The sequence below is a fragment of the Leucopleurus acutus genome (genome assembly GCF_964270905.1).
Source record: "Leucopleurus acutus genome assembly, chromosome: 13".
NCBI classification, from domain to species: domain Eukaryota; kingdom Metazoa; phylum Chordata; class Mammalia; order Artiodactyla; family Delphinidae; genus Leucopleurus; species Leucopleurus acutus.
This window is the reverse complement of record NC_139155.1, coordinates 72,263,524-72,290,275: the sequence shown is the minus strand read 5'-3', so window position 1 is coordinate 72,290,275 and position 26,752 is coordinate 72,263,524. Positions and strand designations below refer to the sequence as shown.

General features: G+C 43.4%; 1 protein-coding gene across 2 annotated transcripts in view; it reads left to right on the top strand.

Moving 5' to 3' along the window:
• The first annotated feature begins 2,036 nt into the window (after nucleotides 1-2,036).
• CORO1C (coronin 1C) overlaps nucleotides 2,037-26,752 on the top strand; it is an 83,901-nt gene continuing 59,185 nt past the window's right edge. The window contains exon 1 of one of the 2 annotated variants that reach the window (XM_082852948.1): nucleotides 2,037-2,073. The gene's annotated coding sequence lies outside the window, so the exon portion shown is untranslated. Of the gene's footprint in view, nucleotides 2,074-2,417; nucleotides 2,496-26,752 lie in introns of those variants that run through there. The other variant, XM_082852949.1, reaches the window with a different exon arrangement.

Genomic DNA, 26,752 nt, shown 5'->3' with positions numbered 1-26,752 from the left:
AATAGTATTATTATTTGTAAATGCTTCCACAGGGCTAATCCACTCAGCTTCCATGTTGCCCTGGCAACCTAAGGCTAAGGTCTCCATTTGCTACTAAGAGAAACTAGAAAAATGATTTGCTTAGGAGCTTCCAAATGCAGGTCCCACAGTTCTTTCTTCTTCATATAAGACCTGGCCTGTGTATCATGTGGGGTATGGAATCATTCTTCTTTTTCCTGATCATTAAATTCATCTTCATCTAGCATCAATCTTTTAAGGCTACTTCAGAAATCAGGTTTTGAGAGCAGGAAAAGACTCTCAAATCCAGAGACCTGAATCTCTCCATTTAGGGCCAGTTTGGACAGAACCAAGGTTTCCTTTCGGGCCCACGAAGGAAAGGAATTCAAGAACAATGGGATGATGGGGGAGGAGGGGTTTGCAAAGAGTTATGCAATTTTCCAGCTGCTTCTGGGAGTAGCAGCTCTCCACTGACCACATTTGGGTCAGGTGTGGTGAGGTGGCATTGCTTCTGGCTTTAGATGCTTTCTGTGCAAGAATCACCTCCCCCACCTTAAGGATAAAACTGAAAGGCAAAGGCCTTGGGATCTTTCTCAGCGTATTCTATGGTTGCAGTATGGTGGTGTCATCCTGGGGGAATTGATGTCCTGGGAAGTTTTACTTCTAATTTTATCATTTATAGAACTGGAAGATGGGAATCCACATGTTTTAAATACCTACTGTATGCCAGGCACTATGCTGGATACTTCTCCATGATTTAATTCATTGAATCTAAACTCCTGAATCTTCAAAACCACTCTCTGAAGTAAGCATTTAGACGAATCCCACTATATAGACGAGGCGAGCAGGGCACGGAGAGGGGAAGTGATTTGCCTGAGGTCACACAACTGGTAAGAAGTGGAGCCTAGATTTAAAGCCGAGTCTGTCAGAATCTACAGTCCATGTTTTTCTCTTCTGTCATGCTGCCAGAGAGGCATCTTTAGTGTAATGACTAACTGACGGCTTATGCCGAGTCAGGCACCCTGCTAAGTGTATTACTAACCAGGAGCTCATGGAATCCTTCCCAAGGTGCATCTGCTATTATCCCTATTTTACTGATGAAGAAACTGAGGCTTAGAGAGGAGAAGTAATTTGCTGTGATAGCTGTTTTGGTGCAGGTGGGCCCTGATTTACATAACACATATTTCTGTGGCTGCTGCTTAACATGAAAAATTCCCCCGCTGTGAACTGCAAAAAGGCCTTGGTTTGGGAAGTAAACAGCCTACCCCATCAGCAGGTCTGCTTTGTTAATTCAGTTCATCCGTCCCAGTTTCCCCAAACCTTGGCATTTCAGAGCTCGGTATGTGAGAAAGGAACTCTGGCTATAAAGAGGACAACTTCACGCTACAGGTCAGGAGATTCAGGCCCACAGAGATGAAGGGAACTGCCTCAGGACACACAGTCTGACAGCAACAGAGATGGACTGGAATCCCGGTGCTCTGACTTTCACGCCTGGGCCGCCCAGTTATTAAGAGAGGGTCTTTGGCCAGGAAAAAGAAGGGAGGGACCCTGTATCCTTCATTTCCTCACCTGCGAAATTGGGTCAAGATAGGCCCTTCTGTGTAGTGGCGGGGGGATATGTGGGTGTGGTCCAGCCTAAGGGCCGCCACCTTGTGCTAGCAAAGTGACAAGGTCTAGTGGAAGGAGGATCATAGCGTCGCGAATCCCCAGAAGTGGTGGTGGGAGGGTGTGAGGGCAGCAGAAGCGGAACTTCGGGAGCCAGAGGCGGGGATTCGAGAATTCTGGGCGGGGCTTGGAGAATTAACGCTATTAGATGGGCAGTGGGCGGGACTTGCGATGCTGCGAATAGGGTTACCAGCCCGTGGGCGGGGCTTCTAGAAATTGGGGCGGGGTTTGTGACGCAGAAGGGCCAGTTCTGAAGGAATGAGAGGGGAGCTGGGCTTAGGGAGCCAGGAGGCTGGCAAGGGGTTTGGATGGGGCAATGGGCGGGGTTCAGAGGAGCTGATGTTACGGTTTTAAGGGACTCTGGGGGAATTTTTGAGGAGCTGGGGGATGTGGCCCTGCCGAGCCGAACAGGTCAGTGGGCGGGGCTCTAAGGTAACCGCTCCTGGTTCTTTGGGGTCAGTGGGCCTGGCCCTCCGGCCACTCAGAGGACTAGCGGGCGGTGCTTGCACTTGGGCACCGCCTTCCTCCGCGGCACTCCTGCATCCCTCGGCGCGACCAGAGGGGGCGCTAGAAAGAGTGAGGCGTGGAACGCCGGGTGGGAAGCGGGCTTCCCCTCCCGGAAGTGGGCGTGGTGCTCCGCAACCTGGCGGCCCTGGTTGGGCGCGGTGCGGCGCGGGGGCGGGGCCTGCGTGCAGCGGCGGGGGCGGGGACGGCTGTCCGCGCCCCTCCCCCGCGCGGCGCTCAGTGCCAGGCGGGAGGCGGTAGCGGTTGGAGGTTTCTCCGGGCTTTGCAGCGGGGACTTCGGCAGCGGCGCCTCAGGCACCTCAGCCCTGGTGAGCTGCGCGCGCCCGGCGGGGCGGATTGGGAGCGAGCCGGACGGGCGGACGGACCTGTCCTTTAAGCGTGTGCCGGCGCCGGCTGACAGGAGCGGGCGGGGCGTGGGACAGGGCCCGGTGGAGCGGACAGGGCTGGGTGGGCGCGCGCGGCGCGGATCCTTGGGCCGGGGGTCCGCCCTGGCCGGTGTACATGGGATAGGGGTAGGGGCTGCCGCGGGAGACTTGGGATCCGGTGGGGGAGGGAGTTGGGGACCGAACCGGTCGGCCTGGGGAGAGTGAGCCCAGGTTCCTGTGGGGAGGAGGCTGCCCTGAGGAGACTTTTAGGGATCCGGAACCCTGGCCGGGCGAGGAGCTGAGGGGGGACGAGGCTGCCCCGGGAAGAATTTTAGGGGTCAGGGCTCCGCCAGCTTGGGTGGGGTCTTGGGTGGGGAGGGGCTGCTAGAGGCTAGGGCGCAGAGCCCGGGGGGCGCCAGGCCTGGGAGGCGGGACTTGAGCCGCCCTGGGGAGCGAGTGGGTGGGGGGTGGCTAGGGGCCGGGCTCACGTGGCGCCGGGGGGAGCTGGTCCCTGCGTGGGAGGGGCGAGGGCGGTGGTCCGGCCTGGGGGTTGCCAGCTTTGGGGTGCGAGGCCGGCTCTGGGCCCTGAAGAGCTGGGTTGGGGGTCGGGAAGGGTGGGGCAGGGCTGAAGCTGGGGTGATGTGGGTGGGGGCGACTCGGGAGGAGGATGAGCCGGGCGTTGGGAGCGGAGGGCTGGGAGTGGCGGGGGAGGGGCGGGGGGGCGGGTTGGGAGAGGAAGAATGGGGCAGGAAGGCTGCAGGGTCGGGGGCCTGGAGCGTCCGCGTGAACTGGGTGATTCAGAGATACGCTCGCCTAAGAGCGGAGCAGCTGGCGAGGGACGCAGTAAGAAGGAGCGAGGTGCAGGTGGGGCTCCGCTGCGCCTAAATGACTGAGGATGAACTCAGACGTAGAGGTTGGAAATGCAGGGACCGAGCCCTCTCCCGCCTGTACACACAGGCGCGCGCACACAGCTCTGTGTCTCTCAAATGACTTGAATGTGTTGGGAAGTGGCAGGCTGCGGGGAGAGCCGAGAAGAAAGGGGCTTCCTCTTGCAGGGAGGCGCTGGCCCTGCCGTCCTTTTTTGGGAGTGTTCAAAGGGTTTTTGATTGCTGGAAAAGGAAACGTACGCTTTACTGCATCGCGGTTTAGAATCACATCCTATATTTGGCCTTAATGTAGGCTGTCCTTGTTTTGTGGTGTCTGAAGTCCTTGCTCTACATGTTGCAAACGTGGGATTCAGTGTGAGAAGCAAATTGCAAGTCGCTCATCTCCCCCAGGAGAGCAAGAGGCCTTTCTTTCCTATAATACATTAAAACAGAATTGAATATAGTGCGTGTTTTTAAACTGGTACTCGGTGGCGAATGTGTTTACTTTTGCAAATAGTTATCACAAAATATAATATTAGGCCGTCTCACTGCAGCCTTCCTGCCCGGGATTACATCCTCAAACAGTACTTGTAGGGCTCGTAGTCACTCTGTGTAATAATGCATTTCATTGTCCTTATCTGGCAGAGCTTTCCTGACACCAGGGCCTGCTAGAATAGACAGAAACATGATTAAGTATAAGCAGTTGCTTTGCACCGTCTGTTCAGTTGTGAAGGCAAATAGATATCTGTTTATATGACTGCACTCTCTTCATTCCCTATAAAACTGAAGAAATGGGAAAAATCTGTTTTGGACTTGATTCTGTATATTTCAGAAAACTAAGGAAACTAATTTTTTTTTTTTTTGGCTTGGAGGTACATTTCAGAGTCACAATGTTTGGATATGAAGCCTAATAGTAACTCTTGGGTCTGAGAGGTTGCATAAATAAATAGGGGGGGAAGTGAAATAAAAGTGGGAATTGTATATTAGGCCTTGAGCTGCCATGTTTTGTGGTAAATGTCGTGTGTACTGGGTATAAAGGTTGGGTACACACCTTTTTGACAAATCTGGAATGTGCCCTGTCCGTATTTGTTTTTCATTATTTGCGGAAGGTACATGAAAGCTTGATGGATTCTAATAGACGCATACCAATGAGAGATCACTGCACAAAGTATTGAATTTTTCATGATCATTTGTTACTTTACCTGTAGATTGTGCTAATCAGAAGTTATGTCTATTACTTTATATATAATTGGGGATTAGATTCAGGGTTGACAGGACTTACGGTGTGTGTGCTACTTCATTATTTTTTTTAAAAATTGAGGTATAATTGACATGTAACATTATGTTAGTTTCAGGTGTACAACATAATGATCTGATATTTGTATACACTGAAATGGTCACCACAATAAGCCTAGTTACGGTGTGTCACCATACAGAGTTACTTTTATTTATTTTGTGATGAGAACTTTTAAGATATATTCTCTTGGCAACTTTCAAATACGCACTGCATTATTATTGACTATAGTCACCGTGTTGTCCATTACATCCCATGACTTAATTCATTTTATAACTGGAAGTTTGTACTTCTTGACTTCCTTCACCCATGACATACAACACTTTTTAAATACTTGGATTTTTTTGATGTAAGTTTTATGCTTAACGCAGCTGTCACTTTTGAGATTCACTCCAACCATGAGGAGAGTCACTCAGATGCCTATGAAACAGAACGTTCAAAAGGATAAGTGATCAGTTCTTTGTTATGTCACTGGGGGTGTGGAAATTCTGTATGATGGCGAATTATTTCTTAATACTTTGATTTGTCACAAACGGTGCTTTAGAAACATTATATTAACCAGGTTGTTTTACCTTTGACTTCTTTTTTCAGAGGTGGAACAATAATAAATTTGAGTGCCACTTTCAGATTCAGGGTACAAATCCTGTTGTTTCCTTTTGGTGACTTCCCAGTGTCACCTTATTCCTGTCAGAGCTCTTTTCTGACACTTGTATGTCTTTTTAAACTTAAGATGCCTTTTCTTTATTAAAACATGGAAATACTCATGAATATTTCAGTATGACCTAGTACCTAGAATGTTAAGTAATAGAATCTCTCTGGGTTTTCATTGCCCTAGTTCAGATGCTTTAAAATGAGTGAACAAGATTCTACACTGCTTTTGAGAGCTTATTTTGTATTTCAGTGGCACATAATGGAATCTTCTTTGTTTTATAACCACTTTATTGAGATATAATTTACATACCATACAGTTCACCCATTTAAAGTGTACAATTCAGTGGTTTTTAGTATATTCACAGAGTTGTGCAGTCATCACCACAATTTTATTTTTTTTTATTTTTTAATTTTTAAAAATAAATTTATTTATTTTTGGCTACGTTGGGTCTTCATTGCTGTGTGCACGCTTTCTCTAGCTGCGGAGAGAGGGGGCTACTCTTCTTTGTAGTGCACGGGCTTCTCATTGTGGTGGCTTCTCTTGCTGCGGAGCACGGGCTCTAGGTGCGGGCTTCAGTAGTTGCGGCTCGCGGGCTCTAGAGTGCAGGTTCAATACTTGCGGCACACGGCTTAGTTGCTCCGTGGCATGTGGGATCTTCCCAGACCAGGCCTCGAATCTGTGTCCCATGTATTGGCAGGCAGATTCTTAACCACTGTGCCCCATGGGATGTCCCACACCACAATTTTAGAACATTTTCATTGCCTCCAAAAGAAACCCCATACCCATTAACGGTCCCCCGCCCCCCTCCCCCCAATTCTTCTCCCTCACCTGCCCTAGGCAACCACTTATCTATTTTCTGTCTCTATGGATTTCCCTTGTTTTGGACATTTCATATAAATGGAATCATGCAACATGTGGTCTTTTGTGTCTTTTATTAAGCATAGTGTATTCAAGGTTTATCTATGTTGTAGCATGTATAAGTACTTCATTCTTTTTCTAATGGTTGAAAAATATTCCATTGTATGGATATATACCACATTTTGTTTTTCCATTCATCAGTTGGTGGATGTTTGGGTGTTTCTCCATTTTGGCGATTATGAATAATGCTGCTGTGAACATTTGTGTCCAAGTTTATGCGTGGATATATGTTTTGCTTTCTCTTGGGACTTACTGGGTCATATTGGTTACTCTGTGTTTAACTGTTAGAGGCGCTGCCAGACTTTTCCAAAGCAGTTGCACCATTTTACAATCCCACTAGCAGTGTATGAAGGTTTCCGTTTCTCTACATCCTTGCCAACACTTGTTATTCCCTGACTCTTTGATGCTAGCCATCCTAGTGGGTGTGAAGTGGTATCTCATTGTGGTTTTGCTTTGCATTTCCCTAATGGCTAATGATGTCCAGCATCTTCTCAAGTCATTAGTGGACAATTGTATATTTTCTTTGGAGAAACCTCTGTTTAGATGCTTTTGCTCTTTTTAAAATTGGGTTATCTTTTTGTTGTTAAGTTATGAGTTATTTATATATTCTAGATACAAGTACCTTATCAGATATATGACTTGCAAACATTTTCTACAGTTTGTGAGTTATCTTTTTTTTTAAAATAAATTTATTTGTTTGTTTGTTTTTGGCTGTGCTGGGTCTTTGCTGCTGTGCACGGGCTTTCTCTAGTTGTGGAGAGCGGGGGCCACTCCTCGTTACGGTGTGTGGGCCTCTCATTGCGGTGGCTTGTCTTTGTTGCAGAGCACGGGCTCTAGGCGCGTGGGCTTCAGTAGTTGTGGCACATGGGCTCAGTAGTTGTGGCTCGCAGGGTCTAGAGCGCAGGCTCAGTAATTGTGGCGCACGGGCTTAGTGCTCCGTAGCGTGTGGGATCTTCCTGGATCAGGGCTCAAACCTGTGTCCCCTGCATTGACAGGCAGATTCTTAACCACTGCACCACCAGGGAAGTCCTGAGTTGTCTTTTCACTTTCTTTTCTTTTTTAATTTAATTTAATTTATTTTTGGCTGCACTGGGTCTTTGTTGCTGCGCGTGGGCTTTCTCTAGTTGCAGCGAGCGGGGGCTACTCTGCCTTGCGGTGCACGTGCTTCTCATTGCAATGGCTTCTCTTGTTGCAGAGCACGGGCTCAAGGTACCTGGGCTTTCAGTAGTTGTGGCTCGAGCGCTCTAGAGTGCAGGCTCAGTAGTTGTGGCGCATGGGCTTAGTTGCTTCGTGGCATGTGGGATCTTCCTGGACCAGGGATCAAACTCGTGTCCCCTGAATTGGCAGGCGGACACTTAACCACTGCACCACCAGGGAAGTGCCTCCTTTCACTTTCTTGATGGTGTCCTTTGAAGTAGAAAAGTTTTTAATTTTGGTGAAGTTTAATTTATGCATAATGGAGTCCAAACTGATAATGAGTTAGAAATTATTTAGACCTTAAATCACATCCTCACTGGTAGTTTGGTTATATAAATTAAAATCCAAATGTGAAAGGATTAGGGAAAGATTTGAGTTAGTTCTACATCAAAAAGGGTTCATCAGGGAACATATCATTACCTGTTTAAATCCTCTTGTGGTCTCCCACCCCATTGTCTGTGGTTAAAGTTCAGACTTAATGTGGTGGTGGATGAGAACAGCTCTGATTTCAGCCTGTCTCATCTCTCACTGCTCCCCTTCCTGTGTTTTCATCTCCATTGCCACTCCCTGAACTGTCCAGCCTTAAGATCTTGTGATGCGCTTACTACTCGGCTCCCCTTACACCTGGTGAATCCCTCTTGTCCTTTGGGCTTCTCCATGAAACCTTCCTTAGTCCTCACAGGCAGACATTGTCCCTGCTCTCATGCATCAGACATTCATCACTCCTGTCTGCTACGAGGAACTGGATTTGAACTTGAACCTACCATCTGAAAGGCGCCTTCCCATAGAAGGCAGAATGTGGGAGAGAAATTCACATGGAAAGCAGACCGAGAGTGGTCTCTAGTGCCTACTGGATATTTGCTGAATGAAAGATTATTTTTATTGAAGTTAACTGGAAAGATCCTGAGGTCAGTGGGTTTCTCTGGTTGTTATTTACACCTTTGTTGCCTATGTTAAAATAACGTGAAGTACAGGGGTAATTCCTCTCTGCCTTTCGGGCACCCAATTCCAGCTCTTACCAAAAAATTGCTCAGATGTAAACCGAGTGTTTGAAACATTTTCCTGAGGGCAGAATATTCTTGTCCAGGTTCTTTCCCCCTAATAAACAGTGATGACTGGCGCACAGCCTTCTCAGCAGGGCAGATGGCCAGGGAGCACATTTGGTTTGGGATGATTTACCAAGACCAAATGCAGCAGGCTTAGCCTGGTGGTGTTGAGGCAGTCAGTGCTGGAACTACCCCAGTGCACGCCTGATGGTGGGTGTAAATTGGGTTTTAGAGGTGCATACTTCCTTCCTTTTCAGTCTTTTGTTCGTGCTCTTGCTTCTCTCAGAGCATCTGGTTAATACTTTAATTAAAAATACTGCACTTAGTATCTTCTTGAGAATTAGGAGAAACCAGTTGGCCATTTGGGGTATGTTTTCTGTGTGTTCACTGAAGTGATTGGATTGTGGCAAGGCAGTAAAAAGAAAAATAAATTTCAAATTTGTTCTTTGTCTCCTTAGGCTCAATGAGCTATCTGTACTTACATAGTTTCTTGCTCTAAGAGTTCTGTCTAGAGAAATTGAGGCAATGAAGTGTGCAGACCTTCAGAGCCAGACTGAGGTGGGTTTCACTCTCTGCTATGATTTTGTCAATTAACCTACCTCCCTGAGCCTCTTCTGTAATATGGAGATGCTAACGGTACCTTGCTGGGTTTTGAGTAGACACCCAATAAATTTGTGTTCCCTTTGTCTTCACTCTTAAATGCCTGTTTTGGTTTTTTTTCTTAATTAATTTATTTTTGGCTGTGTTGGGTCTTCCTTGCTGCGCGTGGGCTTTTCTCTAGTTGCAGTGAGTGGGGGTTACTCTTTCTTGCAGTGTGTAGGCTTCTCATTGCGGTGGCTTCTCTTATTGTGGAGCACGGGCTCTAGACCCGCGGGCTTCAGTAGTTGTGGCATGCAGGCTCAGTAGTTGTGGCTCGCGGGTTCTAGAGCGCAGACTCAGTAGTTGTGGCGCACGGGCCTAGTTGTGTGTGGGATCTTCCCAGACCAGGGCTCGAACCCATGTCCTCTGCATTGGCAGGCAGATTCTTAACCACTGCGCCACCAGGGAAGTCCTTAAATGTCTGTTAATGAATGGAACTCGGGAGAATCAAGTAGGGTAAGTTTAATATATTTTATTTCTGATATTAAGCTATTGTTGTGTGGATTCCCCCTCCTGCCTCAGCATTTTAGACTTCAAATCAAACTTGAATCATTGGAGAGGAAAAAAGTGTCTAATTTTAGGATAGGAAGGTAGTGTTAAAAATGAGGCAGTTTTTGGCCATCTATCTGAATTGGAAATGTCTATTCAGACAGACTTCTCTTATTCAGGCCTTTTGCTTCTATTCAGTCTGTCTGTCTATTTTAAGGGAAAAGGTTTAGTTCCTGGCAAAAGATTGATCTTTTTAGGGTTTGGAAGGAGATTGCACTGCAGGGTGTGAGATGCTCATGGGGTTGAGTATGATGTGAATGGCAGCATTGTGATACAATGTAACATTCTGTGTGGGAAAAGAGCCTCCATAGTCTCATGGGATGTTAAATTAGGCCTGTAACTTGAATCTTACATTAATGACAAAAATTGTTCCTCCTGTTTGCCATGGTCAAGAAAAATCAAATTAATGCAAAGATCGGAGTGAGAGAAACTACTATAAATGGGAGTAGGAGGGCTTGTATTTTGTATGACTGAAGGTGGGTATTTCACAATACATATTTTTCCCCCTTCGGTCATGCAGTTATCTACATTAAAAAAAATTATGAATAATGGATCATATTTTTAGCCCCAGTATCTCACCACCTTTTGAAAAATATATCATATTGGGGGGTTGGGAGATTATTTCTCACGCCCAGAGGTCCTCAACTTGATGCCCGTGAGGATCAGCTCTAGACCTTGGTCAGTCCAGCTGCCTGGGCTCCAGCTCCCTGGTGACTCTGAATCACAGCCAGAGCGGAAGGTACCTTGCTGCCTTGTTCCTCATCTGATGGACGAGTGGACTGTGGTCACAGGTGCTTGAAAGACTTGCCCAAGATCAGGAACTTGACTGTTTCTCCCTTCTGCCCCCACCTCCTTCCATGGGTAGTGTGAATTCATTTTTGTAGTAGGTGGTGTGGATTTATACTATGGTGTGTATTTTTTTTTTTTAAACAGTGTGAACCCAGTGTTCTTACCCTGAGTTTTAGTCCTTGACCCAATGCAACAATTCCCTCTTAAGCTTCTGCCACAGTCTTTTGCCAGATTTACAAACTGAGCCTACTCACTGTTTATCGCTTCAGTTCATCATCACAATTGGTAATTAGTACCAATGGGTTCCCCCCCCCACCTCACATCTTCAGATCGTACATGTATTAAACTATGAAGCTTGGTCCAGATTTTCAGGGTTTCTTTTTAGATGCAGTTTGGGGAAACTTGAAAATACGTGGAATCTCTTGGAAAAGCCTTTGGTAGACTTCATTTCCTAGTTTACATGTAAAGTTCCTTGACAGTATTTTATTGATCCCTTTTTGTGTCCTCAATCATGCAATCTGACCATTAGTATGCAGTATGCCGTCTTGGTAAGGATTTATCTAGGGTGTTTCAAAGACCAATTAATATCACAAAGGTCATCCCCATTAAGCCATCCATATATGAAAAGGCTGATTTTGACAGGAACAACATCCAGCCAGTACTGGAACTACAGACAGGCATAATGAAAACCCCGTGGCATTGGCAGAAGTTGATCATTACTTCACAGCGTGGTCATTCTATCTCTGGGGAACCAAGGCAGCCTGGTAATCTGGGCACATGGCAGTTCGGTGTAAGAGCCTTTTTTGCCCCATTGTGGACTCATATGTGTGTCCCCACGTCCTGACAGTTGCTGAGGCCTTCATTCTGGATGAACAAAGCTGTAGTTTTTCAGTTTCGTGAACGGCCATAAACACACATGGGAAGGGAAGTGTTGGGAGTGTGAAGCCTTTGGGGGTGTATTTCCACTCTTGACATTGTCAGGGTTCTTGACAAAATTCACAAGCTCCCCCTCTGTAGGACGAATGTTTACTCACCATTATTTGCTTACTTCACATGAAAGATACTTAAATTCCTTTTCATAATGGTCAAGCATTCTTTTCTAGTTAAAGACTCTAATTCCTTTCATTCTTAGGAACTTAAAGAATTGAGGCTGGTTTATTAATGTAAGAACTCAAATGCTGCCTGAGCGGTGACTGAGAAACACACATAAACTTGAGCTATCATCTCTGTTAAGCAGAAGGATTTATTAGGAGACTGACTAGTCACTTTACAAGCTAGATGGTGAATTAATTTTGCGGTTAGTAGTGTCTTTAGCTTAACAATGTCATCCGAGTTTTTCTTGGCAAGCAAGAGAAAGGCCAGAGCCAACAAGTGCTGGCCACAGCTCTTTGGGGTGATATTTAATAAGATGCATGTTGTCTGTTTTAGAAATAGCGTAACCATCCCTTAGGCTCTCTCTCTTATGGGAACCGCTGTTGCTTTACAGTGTTACATAGGAAAAAGGAAATTGGAAGTATTTATTTATTTATTCATTCATTCATTCATACATACATACATACATACATACCCTGAAACGTCCCTGGTCTTCTTATGCAGTATAGAGCTATCGTACATGCACTGGGCTGAATTATTATACATCGTCAAGTGGAACAAATGATACATCTTACCTGCGAAGGATAGTTGTGAGTCATGTGGTTCTCCAACCATGAAAGGTTGAGAGCCCAGAGGCAGCTTCTGTTTTGGAGGCAACGTGTACATTCAGTCCCCAACCCAGGACTGGGTTGTGTTCCAAAGTCTAACTCAGTTATTTGGAACTGAGAAGGCATTTTTGGGTACAGATTCAGTGTTACAGTGGTGGGTAGGTTCCCAGCCTAGACTGAAGAAATCTGTTTAATTCACAGCACAGCTTTTTAAACTGTTAATGATGATAGCTGAATTCTGGATCTTGGAAGCTGGGAGTCATGTGACAAAGAAGTAAGGAACCCTGCTCCACCCCAGATGCCTGTCTGTGTAGGCTGTGTGGCATCCATGCCACAGCAGCCCTCCAAGTTCATCTTCCTTCTCTCTTAACTTGAAGCTTCCACTCCCCTGGTTAAGCTGATCTCCTTTAAATAGTAGTCGCCAGGCAGATGGTTCAAATTCATTTCTGCTAATGTGCTCCTGGATGGCTACAGTTCCTACTAGGCTAGCACTGTTATTCAGTGCTAGAAGGACTACGGGCTTTGTCTTATTTCACTCATATCTCAACCCTTTTAGAGCTACAGTGTTAATATTTTTACAAAGGAAGCTCCTTATTGATAAACATCATCTCTCTGAAATGTTGGCATGTAGTCAGTATAACAATGTTTCAAGGGGAAAATTGAAGGAAGGCGAGTGGGGTCAGACAGAGCCCATATAGAAGGCTAGCCCTGGTTGCTGGAATCGGGAAGAAGCCTTGCCTGCTTTAGAAAGGTTCCTCCTGTAACCTCAAAAACAGTGAATCTGCTCAGCTTTTTTCAAAATACACAGGATCCCTTTTTTTTTTTCTCTCTTTTCATTTGGGAAACACAGCTTGAAAGGGTCTTATGTTTTAGCAGTGACTGGTTTCCAGGACCTTTGAGAAGTAGATCAGGGCAGGGTAATGGTTGTGAGTTGGGGCAACTTGTGCTACCAGAGCTGTGTGCTGGTCCCCGACTATATCTCTGTCCCTTTATAAACTCTTACCACAAAGCCCCTTCTTTCCTCAGAGGGAAATAATTGATCTTTCCTTTTTGTTATTGCCTCTTTGAAGGGTTTGGATTGTCTGGTTTTTAAGAACGTCTTATTCAAGCATTTTATGATGCTAAGTGTGATAAGGATCAGGGACTTGATTTTTCTGGTGCAGTTAGAAAAAGTCTTGTTCACAAAGTGTTAATGGCAGGCTTAATAATTTGATTTACTTTTAAAAGATATAATAGTTTTAAAAATACATTACAAGCTTCTTCTAGCCCCCAAGTATGTAATTCTTGACGCTGAATTCTCTGTGTGGAGCCTGAGCTCTGCGGGGGGTTGAGAGGACAGGGTGGTGGGGAGTCAGTGTCTCTGGGACACTGGGTCGAGGCCCTGCCCGAGGGTTTGTGAAATAGCGCTGGGCTGACTCAGAGGAGGTGTAATTGGGGAAGAGTAGTGTCAAATGGATAAGGGAGATGGCCCAGATTGTCCAGGGTCATGAGAACAGAATACACATTTATACAGGTGTGTTTGTGTAAAAGGTAAGCATAGTTTAGATATAGAGCTATAAAGGTAGCTGGAAGTGTAATTTGTGGGTGTCCCTAACGTTATTGATTTCTGTGCTATTCCTAATTACATTTTGGGTTAAATGAGTAGAAATTTTAAGTAAACATAAGTGTGGAATTACTATTTTCCACTTCGTGAAAGTGAACACTAGCCACGTTCTGTGAAGGCAGAGAATGTCACAATGTTTTTGTGCCTCTGTTTCCAAGTGGGCTGTGTGACACATGGTAGGTGCTCAGTAAATGTTAGTCGAATAATTGAATTTCAGTTTTACATGGTACACTTGTGGTAGTGATTGTTAGTCTTCCCATTTTCCTAGAAGATGAAAGGAAAAGAGGAAATTTTCTGTGGTGTAGAAGGACTACTGATTGTAAACATTTGCCTAGTAAATTATCTTATGATAAGCTAGTCATGATTTTCATTTAAATAAGTGTGTTAGCATATACACACATTTATTTACTGAAACGTTTTATCTGTAAAGCAAATTTTGGAGTTCTGGTTATTTAAAGTGTGAATTCTGATGAAAAATAGGGTGGCATCACATATTGGTACTTTATTGCAAATTTACCTAACTAACTTCTTGAATAAATTGAAAGTACTGGTGGCATGGAGTTCTTAGGGCTTTGATTTGTGGTTTGGTTAGCAACTTCGACTTCAGAAAGAATCCATGAAGGAACGTCCTAGTGGAAGTGTGCCTTCAGCTGGAGAGTTTTGTCAAAACAGATATGGGAAGAACCCTAATTTGTATCAAGATGAGGATTTAAAGTTAAGGTAGCCCTCGAAAAAACTGAGTTTCCCTTTCTTGTCTTTCTCCTTTCCTCGAGTTTCTTATCTTTTAATTGACTGCCTGTAAAGTGTCTGCATTGGACGCTGAGGGGCCCCTAGGCCCAGCCCCAGGGGAATCACAGGGCAGGTCTCAGCTCATTTCAGTGGCTCCTGGATCTCCAAGGATTTAATGTGCTTGGGTTCATTTAACTTGAGAAATTGACAAGAACCAAGTACGTTAAGAAAGGGTGAATTGGGCACCCTTTCAGCTGTTGAATCATTTGGGAGTTCATTTGTGCAATATTAAAATTTGAAAATCTGTAGGCTTTGGTTTATATCTTTTTTTTTTTTTTTTCTTTTTTACGGTACGCGGGCCTCTCACTGCTGTGGCCTCTCCCGTTGCGGAGCACAGGCTCCGGACGCGCAGGCTCAGCGGCCATGGCTCACGGGCCCAGCCGCTCCACGGCATGTGGGATCTTCCCGGACCGGGGCACGAACCCGTGTCCCCTGCATTGGCAGGTGGACTCTCAACCACTGCGTCACCAGGGAAGCCCTGGTTATATCTTATTAGAACATGTGATCACAAAAAAAGAATCATTCTGTAGCTGCGTTTTTGTGTGTGTTATTTCTGGCCGTTTTTAGAGGTTACTACAAACCATACATGTAGTTTGTTTGTTGTAAATGTAGTTTTTTAGAAGAGTACTGTTAGGGGTGGGAAGCCCCTGATCTTTCTGCTAACCTTCTACTCAAAATGCTTAGAAAAGGATTCTTCCTGCTTTCATTTGAGGCGTATGGAATTTCTCTTTTAGTAGTTACTATTATGCAGTCCAATTAATTTAACATAAAGGATTAAGGACTATGATTTTCTTTTCAAATCTTTATCCAGTTTGGAGGGAAATTGGGATGGTTAAGGTTACAGTTTTACCAGCTAAGGCTGGTAAAAGCTTCTAGTAATAGAGAATTCACTCCCCACATACTTAGCCCAAGTGTTTCCTCCTTAAAGTGAGTTTTGTTTGTCTCCACTTCCCCGGAGGTATTTTCATTTTATTGGTAAAAGGAGATGTGTGGCGTTTTCCCCCTAAAGAACTGAGACCTTCGGAAGGTGTTGGGTGGTGGTAAAGTATTTATTTGGTAGTAACTACATTTCCCCCAGTTTCTTGTACTCTGTTGTAGACACTGATATTCTGAGTTTTTTGTTTTTCCCCTCTTTAGAAGAGAGGTGTGCTGATAAGGAAATAGTTTGTAATTTTACCAAAAAGGATCAGACAAAACAATTCGTCTGAAGGTGCAGTAAGATTTCAAGAGGTACAGGCACACCTCATTTTATTGCACTTCACAGATACTGTGTTTTTTACAAATGGAAAGTTTGTTAGCAACCCTGCATCCAGCAAGTCTATCAGTGTCATTTTTTCCAACGGCATGTGCTCACCTCATGTCTCTGTGTCACATTTTGGTAATTCTCGCAATATTTCAGACTTTTTCATTGTTATACTTGGTATGGTGCTCTGTGATCAGTGATCGTTGATGTTACCATTATAATGGTTTGGGGGCATCACAAATCACGCCCATAATAAGATGGTGAACTCAATAAATGTGTTTTCTAACTGCTCCGCTCTCTGGCCATTCCCCTGTCTCTCTCCCTCTCCTCAGGCCTCCATATTCCCTGAGACACAACAATGTTGAAATTAGGCCAGTTAATAACCCTACACTGGCTTCTAAGTGTTAAAGTGAAAGGAAGAGTATTATGTCTCTCACTTTAAATCAAAAGCTAGAAATTATTAAGCTTAGTGAGTGAGGCACGTCGAAAGCCAAGATAGGCTTACAGTTAAGCTTCTTGGGCCAGTTAGCCAAGTTGTGAATGCAGAGGAAAAGTTCTTGAAGGTCTCCAGTGAACCTGGAATGATAAGAAGCACAGCAGCCTTATTGCTGATATGGAGAAAGTTTTAGCGGTCTGGAGAGAAAATCAAACCAGCCACAACATTCCTTTAAGCCAAAGCCTAATCCAGATCAAGGCCCTAACTCTTTTCAATTCTGTGAAGGCTGAGAGAAGTGAAGAAGCTCCAGAAGAAAAGTTTGGAGCTAGCAGAGGTTAGTTCATGAGGTTTAAGGAAAGAAGCTGTCTCCATAACATCAAAGTGCAAGGTGAGGCAGCAAGTGCTGATGTAGAACCTGGAGCAAGTTATCCAGAAGATCTAGCTCAGATCATTAATGAAGGTGCTCACTAAATAACAGATTTTCCACATAGATGAAACAGTCTTCTACTGGAAGAAGATGCCACCTAGGGCTTTCATAGCTAGAGAGGAAAAGTCAATGCCTGGTTTCAAAGCTTCAAAGGACAGGCTGACTCTCTTGTTAGGGGCTCATGCAGCTGGTGACTTAAGTTAAAGCCAGTGCTCATTTACCATTCTGAAAATCCTAGGGCCCTTGAGAATTATGCTAAATCTACTCTGCCTGTGCTCTATAAATGGAACAACAAAGCCTGAATGACAGTACATCTGTTTACAACATGGTTTCCTGAATATTTTAAGCCTACTATTGAGACCGACTGCTCAGAAAAAGATTCCTTTCAAAATATTGCTGCTTGTTAACAACTCACCTGGTCACTCCAGAGCTCCGGTGGAGAGGTACCACGAGATGAATGTTGTTTTCATGCCTGCTAACACAGTATCCACTCTGCAGTCCATGGATCAAGAAGGAGTTTCGACTTTCAAGTCTTACTATTTAAGAAATACATTTTGTAAGGTTGTAGCTGACACAGATGGTGATTCCTCTGATGGATCTTAGCAAAGTCAATTGAAAACCTTCTGGAAAGGATTCACCTTTCTAGATGTCATTAAGATCATTCATGATTCATGGGAAGAGGTCAAAATACCAACATTAATAGGAGTTTGGAAGAAGTTAATTCTAGTCGTCATGGGTGACTTCAGTGGAGGAAGTAACTGCAGATGGGATGGAAATAGCAAGAGAAGTAGAATTAGAAGTGGGGCCTGAAGATGGGACTGGATTGCTGCCATCTCATGATAAAACTTGAACAGATGCGGAGTTGCTTCTCATGGATGAGCAAGGAAAGTGGTTTTTGAGGTGGACTCTACTGGTGAAAATGCTGTGAAGATTGTTGAAATGATAACAAAGGCTTTAGAATATGACATAAACTTAGTTGATAAAGCAGCAGCAGAGGATCGACCCCAATTTTGAAAAAAAGTTCTAGTGTGGGTAAAATGCTATCAAACAGCTTTTCATGCTACAGAGAAATCTTTCGTGAAAGGAAGAATCAATTGATGTGGCATACGTCATTGTTGTCTTATTTTAAGAAATTGCCGGGAATTTCCTGGTGGTCCAGTGGTTAGGACCCTGTGCTTTCACTGCCGAGGGCGCAGGTTCAATCCCTGGTCGGGGAACTAAGGTCCAGCAAGCCGCGCAGCGTGGCAAAAAACTAAGAAAAGAAAAGAAAAAAAAAAGGAAATTGCCACAGCTACCCAACCTTCAGTAACCACCACCCTGATCAGTCAGCAGCTATCAACAGAGAGGCAGGACCCCCAACCAGAAAAAAGATTATAACTCTCTGAAGGCTCAGATTAGATAGTTGGCTTTCAACAATAAAGTATTTTTAAATTAAGGTGTGTACATTTCTTGTAGGCATAATGCTATTGTATGCTTAATAGTGTATAGCTACAGTATAGTGTAAACATAACTTTTATATGCACTGGGGAACCAAAAACTTCTTGTGACTCGCTTTATTTTGAGATTTGCTTTATTGCGGTGGTCTGGAACCAAACCTGCAATATCGTTGAGCTGTGTATGCCTGTATACTGCTGCTTTTTCTATAGGATGGCTGAAAATTCATTTTTATTTTAAACAGTGTTAGTTTCATTTTCAAATAGCCTGTTCAATATGTTTTTTGTTTTATGGTTATTTTTTGGCTGCGTTGGGTCTTCATTGCTGCGTGCGGGCTTTTTCTAGTTGCGGCGAGCGGGGGCTACTCTTGGTTGCGGTGTGCGGGCTTCTCATTGCGGTGGCTTCTCTTGTTGCAGAGCAGGAGCTCTAGGCGCGCAGGCTTCAGTAGCTGTGGCAAGTGGGCTCAGTAGTTGTGGCTCACGGGCTCTAGAGCGCAGGCTCAGTAGTTGTGGCGCACAGGCTTAGTTGCTCTGCAGCATGTGGGATCTTCCCGGACCAGGGCTCAAACCCATGTCCCCTGCATTGGCAGGTGGATTCTTAACCACTGTGCCACCAGGGAAGCCCCTGTTAAATATGTTTATCTTTGAGCTCTGGGCACCTCTGTGGGCAAACTACCTTAATTTTGAAGCCACAGATCCAGTTATTAATCTGAAAAGGCACAATAAGTAATTTAAATATTTTCGCTATGTTTTTGCTCTTTTCAGACACCCTACTTGTAAAGAGAAGGCTCTTGGGAGCTGCTCCTAAGAAGTGGTTCTTTGTCCTGTATTGACTCCCTGCCCCCGTGAACTTCTGTGTCCCAGTGTTTGTCGCAGCAGCACAGTGACGTTGGTGTGAATAATTGATTGTGGTGTCTCCTCCTGGAGACTGTCAACTTCGTGAGAGCCGGGCCCATCTCCTTGCTCACCATTGCATCTGCAGCGTCTAGCATCACGCCAGGCGCACGGTCAGAGTTCAGTAAATAGTTGTTGAATAAATGCGTGATGAGTGACTGGGATTAAAGACCTCTTCAGCATTCACAGTCGATTGTATGTGTTTTGTGTAGAACCCTGTGGGTGCTGCTAACTCCGTTCTCCTTGAATTGTGTGTGTTTTGTTAGGGGATGTGAACTGGATCCCAGTGAAAGAAGCGTTCTCTATAGATTTGTAGGCTTTAGATTATAATAATTATATTAATAATAGGACCCTAGAAATAATTTATTTTAGTTCTCCTATTTTATAGATGAAGAAACAACCAACAATAGGACTAAAATGATTTAGTGGTTAGGTGACTGTGTCAGGATAAGCTAGTCTTGCATCCAGGCCAGAGTTATTCCTACTCTTACCTCCCCTTGAAATATGGTCAAGAGTATGTTTATTTAATCACTGCTTGCCGAGGGTATAGGGTATTAAAAAGGGAAGACAGGGCTTCCCTGGTGGCGCAGTGGTTGAGAATCCGCCTGCTGATGCAGGGGACACGGGTTCGTGCCCCAGTCCGGGAGGATCCCACATGCCGCGGAGCTGCTGGCCCCGTGAGTCATGGCCGCTGAGCCTGTGCTCCGCAACGGGAGAGGCCACAACAGTGAGACACCCACGTACCGGGAAAAAAAAAAAAAAAAAAAAAAAAAAGGGAAGACAGAAATTCTTCAGTTGAATGAGATTACTCTGTTTTTTTTGACATTGCTACTTTTGCTATGGCTAGCCTTATGAGGGTCTTCATAAAAATGCCTTAAAAAAAACCCACAAAAAGATCTTGGAGTCCAGTAATTTCATTTCCTGGTATAGGTATATTGCCAAAGAATTATGAAAATTTTATTCCAAGAGAAACTCCATCTGACTAAGTAGTGGAAACAGACTTAGCAAGTTTGAACAGTCGTACACAGTGTGCTTTCCCCCAGTTGTTGATAAGAAAAGTAGGTCATCAGTATAGAAAGAGTATTTTGAAACACATTCGTCATTAATTTTTAAGTGAGAGTGCTGGGCCAGTCATGGCGGTAAAAGTTCTTCAGTTGGGATGAGAGCTCTTGGGATTAATTTGGCTCTTTGAAGAGAGAGGCAGAGTCGAGCTTCCGAGCCTGATCTCCTGTGGGGCACTTTAGTGAGATGCTAGCAGCTCAGAGGATTCTACTCAGTTCCACCGCATTGTCTGGGCAGGCAACGCCTGCTGCTGTCTCTGATGGGGTTTCTTCAGCAGTCCTTTCTCAAAGCTCCAGGGAGGGGTATAGTGGGTGTGTTTATAAAGATGCTGGTGATAAGCAGAAAACTGGGAGATAGAGGGATTGTAAACATGTCATCCTGACACATTATGTTCTGAAAAATCTGCTCTTCCTTTGATAATGTAGTAAAAAAAAAAACTCTGTCACTGAAGAGCTAGAGATGACCCCTACAACCTTGTAATCTCATGTGTTAGTAACTGTAAAATTCATGTCGTGTCATTCTTCTTTATTTTAAGGGAGTTCCAGGCCCTTTTTGGGCATCTTTTAGTTGTAAAGGGTCTCTCTTTAATACAAGTGTGAGAGAGTGGATTTGAGGATTTGGGGTTTCTGTATTTAGGATCTTTCTCTGTTGTTATTTTGCTGTCCATGTCACGCTCATTTCTTTTTTTTTTAAATTTCAGCCTTACTGAGTGTAGTTGACACACCGAATTGTAAGATATTTAAAGTGGGCCTCGCGGTGATTTGATGTACGTACATAGCTCGTTTGGTCTCTTGTCAGACTGCGTTTTCAGCAGTCACTCTCAGAGCTGCACGTCTTACTCTGTCATCGGGGAGCGGGGAGTGCCTGTGTTGATGGCAGGCAGCCCCCACTTCTTTTTGTAACCAGTTCCTAAAATGAGTATAAAATTGTAAAGTGTGAAAGTCGAGTCCTTTTCTTAGAAAGCTTTAAAAAGAGTAAAAGCCTGTCCGTTGCACCTCACCTTTTAGAACTTGTTCTTGATGTGTTGATTCCAGCCTTTTAGGCATGTCGGTTCAGGCTCTTGGACAGTTGAGCACAGAGCCCTCTGGCCTAAGCCTGAGGGTTTTCAGTCAGAAGCAAAGATTGGTTTCCTTTGGCACAGCTAATGCTCTCTCTCGTTGGTCTCAGCATATTTGAATGCGAACAGCCAGTTTGTGTATTGTATAAAGTGTGAGCCAAGCGCAGTTTCCTATTTAAAAACGGCACCAACAGGCCAGGTGGAACTGTGAGCTGTGGAGGCAGCACCCCATGGAGCGGTTCTGAGAGGCATCACTGGCTGACGTGAGAAAGCCAAACTGTATGTGAGTGTGGAGTTTATCACTGAAAAAGTATGAAAGTTCAGGGGGTGAAAAGTTGAATTGCTCCATACTTTGTGGTTCGAGGTCATCGTGTCTCTCTCCAAAGTCCTTTATCTTTGGGCAAGTCACACAGTGTCTCTGGGCTGAAAATGAAAGTCCGGAACTGGTGACCCTTTTTACTCCAGGCTTCTGTGAGGACCCAGCCTGGATGTTTCTTGGTAAATCCGACTTGCATTTCTTTGTCTTTTCATTCCAAGAAACGTTTAAAAACCAAAATGATAATAGGTTCTTGAGTCGAAACAAAGTGCACTTAGAGTCGGTATGCCTCCTTCTTGGCATTTTAACCTAGTACCTGGGTGGATAATGGGATGAAAGCGTTTGGAAGGCTATAATGAGCGTGAATTTTCACCCTTTACTTTCGCCATTCTTGGTGTCATGATAAACTGAACCAACATAAGGGCTGTTCCATACTTGCAGTCAGTTGTCTTAAGTGGAGTGCAAACCTTTCAGCCTTAGCTGCTGTGTATGAGGAATGTTGTGTATCTATCTGACTTTCTGCTGTGCTTTATATAAAGCAAATTGTTGCATGCGGTCTTTTTTCTTCGTTCGTAAAACAACTTCTATTAAAGTAGGTAAATTAGGCGTATTTTTCTTGAGTATCTCATATATGAATCTGTTAACTAAGGAATTGGATGCAGTACAAATGATTTGTTAGGTGAACTCTTCAAGTGTCACTGATGAATTTTGTTTAAGGACATTCAAAAAAAAGCACAGCCGTCTCATATCCAGAAATGATGAACGTTGAATTTTTGTATTTAATCAGAGCACCTCCCGTATTTCCTTTCGGTGTCTGCTTTCTTGTGAATGTGTCTTCTACATAGGCTTACATATTACCTTTCTAACTTCTTACAAAGAATTTTTAACTGTTGGCATTGCCATTTAAATAGCTGATTTCGGGACATTTGTTTCCTCCTCTGCTGTCCTGCTTGCCACTTTCTATTAAATAACGTGTCCGATCTCTCCCACATTAAAAAGGGCCAGAAAAGCATCAACTTAGAGGGAATGTGTTCTTTCCCTATTGGGACATTCTGGAGTCTCCTGTGGTTGCTGCTGGCTAGGGGACGTGCTCAGCCTTCTGAGTCCTTGAGTAATTGACGCTCTGGAATGGTCTCAGCTAATGTGCCGAGCAGGATTTTGCTGCTAGTAGGGGTTTTCCTGTATGTGTTCCTAGCAGGATGTGTTTCCTTTCATACAAACCATAGAAGTGCATCTGCTGGAATCTTTAAACAGGAAAATGTCAAAATTGTCGTCATTTTTTACGAGATTGATGGAAGTAGACAGAGAGAATAGAGAAAAGGTAGTAACATTTATTCAGGTGTTTTGAGTATATTTTATTTGGTGCCATTACGGTATTGTAAACACCCTGTCTTGTCTACATTTTTCCCTCCCAACACCCAACACATTTCTTGTATGGCCTGTGCAATAAATTTTCTCTGTAACTTGACTAGGCAGTACCATAAGAAGCATGCCTTCACACTCCCCTGGAGGTTGAGGATGATCAACTGACTGTAAGATGGAAATTTTCTTCTGAGAATGATTTTTATCAAACTTTACTGTGATGCTTATAAAATAAGTCCTTAAACCATGGACCTTATTTTTACAGCTTGTTCTTGGTTAAGATGTTTACCCAACATGTAAAGAAAATTTTAATAATTTTTGTTTCCTTAGATGAGCTGCTAAGTATTGTGGATCTTGGTAGTCAGCTTTTAGATTTTCTTTATTTGGAGCAGAAAACAAGAATATATTATCTACTCATTAGAAATTTATGTGGGAATGTAAAATTGGTGCAGCCATGGAAAATGGTATGGAGGTTCCTCAAAAAATTAAAAATAGAGCTACCATATGATCCAGCAATTCCACTTCTGGGTATTTATCCAAAGGAAACTAAATCACTGTCTTGAAAAGATATCTGCACCCCTGTGTTCACTGCAGTATTATTTACAATAGCCAAGATAGTGGAAACAACCTAAGTGTCCATTAACAGATAAATGGATGGGAAAATGTGGTATGATGGAATATTATTCAGCCATTAAAAAGAAGGAAATCCCGCCATTTGTGACAACATGGGTGGATATTGAGGGCATTATCCTACGTGAAGTAAGTCAGATAGAGAAAGACAAATAACATTTCAATATATCAGGGGTCCACAGCCTGTTAGGAATCAGGCCACACAGCAGGAGGTGAGTGGTGGACGAGCGAGTGAAGCTTCATCTGCTGCTCCCCATGGCTCGCATTACCGCCTGAACCATCCCCGCCACGCCATCTCACCTCGGTCCATGGAAAAATTGTATTCCATGAAACCGGTTCCTGGTGCCAAAAAAGGTTGGGGACTGCTGCTCTATATCACTTAACATGTTGAATCTTAAAAATGAAAACAAAAACAAAACAAAACCCAAACTCATGGAGACAGCACATTTTGGTGGTTGCCAGAGGTGGTGGATTAGGGGGGTGGATGAAATGGGTGAAGGGGTCTAAAGGTACAAAATTCCAGTTATAAGATGTAATGTACAGCATGGTGACTATAAAAAAGATAGATAAACTAAAAAGAGGTTTACTACGATGGCTGCTGGACAATCAAGACTTAACTCTTGCTTGGCCTTCAGTATCATCTAGAAACTTGGGCAGAGGAGACATGTGTCTTTGTTTCTAAAACTGAGGTTTCAACCACATCTTAGAGCATTTCAGAGTTGGGCCTGTGCTCTCAACCTGCTCTCACATTGTCTTTCAAAGACACCTCAGTTTTTATTATAATGAAAACCATTCTAGAATAGTCCCAGTCTTATTGGAAATTTGGGCAGGCCTATTATAAGGCCTTGGGTAAGGTTTGTAATTCCCAACATTTTGTGGAAATTAAAAACCACGTTGCATTTTTTCTAAAATCAGTTTATTTTGAAATTTGTAAACATTTCTTTCATTTGCTTAATGAATGACTTATTGCTACATTGTCTCCCTCCTTATTACTACGAGGATCCTTTATTACTGTGATAATTGCTAAGAAAAGGCCCTATGCAGTTTGAAGAATTTGTACTTGAAAGACCTAATGAGCAGGCAACCTCTCCAAGGTTGAACTCTGACAAGACATTTAAAATTGAGAACTTCCCTGGTGGTCCAGTGGTTAAGACTCCGGGTTTCCACTGCAGGGGGCGTGAGTTCTATCCCTGGTGGGGGAAGTTATGCATGCCTTGGGGTGTGCCACCCCCCACCCCCACAAAATTGAATGTACTCTATCCTTGGACTTTGTGTCTATGTATTAGTTCAGGATTCTTTCACTTACTCCTTTTAATATAACTGAAAATTAGATTTCTTTATAAAATGCTTTAGTTTTGGGGACACTCTAGTTGTATAATTTGGAACAAGATATTTAATAAAAGAACGCCTAAGTTTGATGATATGACGTTTGGAAATTTATAGCCAAGCGTTTAAAAAATTGGTGAAACACTAATACCATTTGATAATGCAGACCTCTTTCTCGAGAAGAGGGTTTTTTTTTTTTGTAGTAAACAGCATACTGAGGTGGGAGAACATAAAATTTTGTAAAGGTTCCTTGATAACTGATACTAGTTCATTAACGTGAAAATCATACTTTTGGCTCATAATCAGTAGGAAATTGATTTGGGTTTTCTCCCTTTGGGTAGGGAAACCTATTAGCAGTCTCTTAAATAACAATTGTTGACATTTATGGGACAGTGCCTATTACTATGCTTCAGATTCTATGCTAGGTACTTTGCAGATTTTTAAAGAACAGCTTTATTGAGGTATAATTCACATATCATACAACTCACCCTACTTGAAGTGTACATCAGTGCTTTTTAATTTGTTCACAAATATGTGCAACTGTCACCACAAATTACAGAATATTTCCATCACTTCGGAAAGAAACCCTGTGCTCTTTAGCTGTAACCTGCTATTCCGCAGTACCGCTTCCTCCCCTCCAAGCAACTGCTAATTTACTTTCTGTGTCTCTAGGTTTGCCTATTCTGGGCTTTCGTGTGAATAGAAATCATAATATGTAGACTTTTGTAATTGGCTTCTTAGCGTAATATTTTCAAGGTTTATCCAAGTTGTAGCATGTATTAGTAAGTACTTTATTTTATTTTATTTTTTAAATATTTACTTATTTATTTAGGCTGCGCTGGGTCTTAGTTGCATCATGCAGTTTCTTTAGTTGCGGCATGCAGAATCTTTAGTTGTGGCGTGCGAACTCTTAGTTGCAGCATGCATGTGGGATCTAGTTCCCTGACCAGGGATCGAACCCGGGCCCCCTGCACTGGGAGCTCAGAGTCTTAGCCACTGGACCTCCAGGGAAGTCCCCAACTTTTTTTTTTTTTTTTAATTGCCAAATAACATCCCATTGTGTGCATATATCACATTTTGTCTTTCCGTTCATCCAGTGGATATCCAACATATGGGTTGTTTTCACCCTTTGGCTGTTGTGAATACGCTGCTATGAAAATTCCTGTACAAGTATTTGTGTGAATACCTGTTTTCATTTCTTTTGGGTATATTCTTAGTTGTGGAATTTCAGGGTCACATCATAACTCTGTTTAATCGTTTCAGAACTACCAGACTGCTTTCCAAAGCAGCTGCACCATTTTACATTCCCGCTACCAGTGTATGAGGGTTCTGATTTCTCTGCATCCTCATCCGTACTTGTTATTCTCTGGCCTGATATTAGCCATCCTAGTGGGTGTGAAGTGGTATTTCATTGTGGTTTTGATTTACCTTTCCCCAATGGCTAAAGATGTCCAGCACCTTTTCATGTGCTTATTGGATGTTTGTGTATCTTTTTTGGAAAGATACCTATTCAAGTACTTTGCTCATTTTTAAATTGGATTATTTGTCTTTTTATTATCGAGTTGTAGGAATTTTTTATATATTCTAGATACAAGTGCCTTATCAGATATATGATTTACAAAAATTTTCTCCCATTCTGTGGGTTGTCTTTTCACTTTCTTGATGGTGACTTTGAAGCACAGAGGTTTTTAATTTTGATGAGGTCCATTTTGTACACTTTTTATTTTGTTGCTTGTGCTTTTGCTGTCATATCTAAGAATCCTTTGCCAGATCCAAGGTCATGAAGATTTATTCCTATGTTTTCTCCCAAGAGTTTTAAAGTTTTAAGCCCTTATAGTTATATCTTTGATCAATTTTGAGTTAATTATTTTATATGATGTGAGGTCAGGGTCCAGCTTCTTCTGTATGTGGCTATTCAATGGTCCCAGCACCATTTGTTGAAAAGACTTATTTTTCCCCTCATTGAATGGTT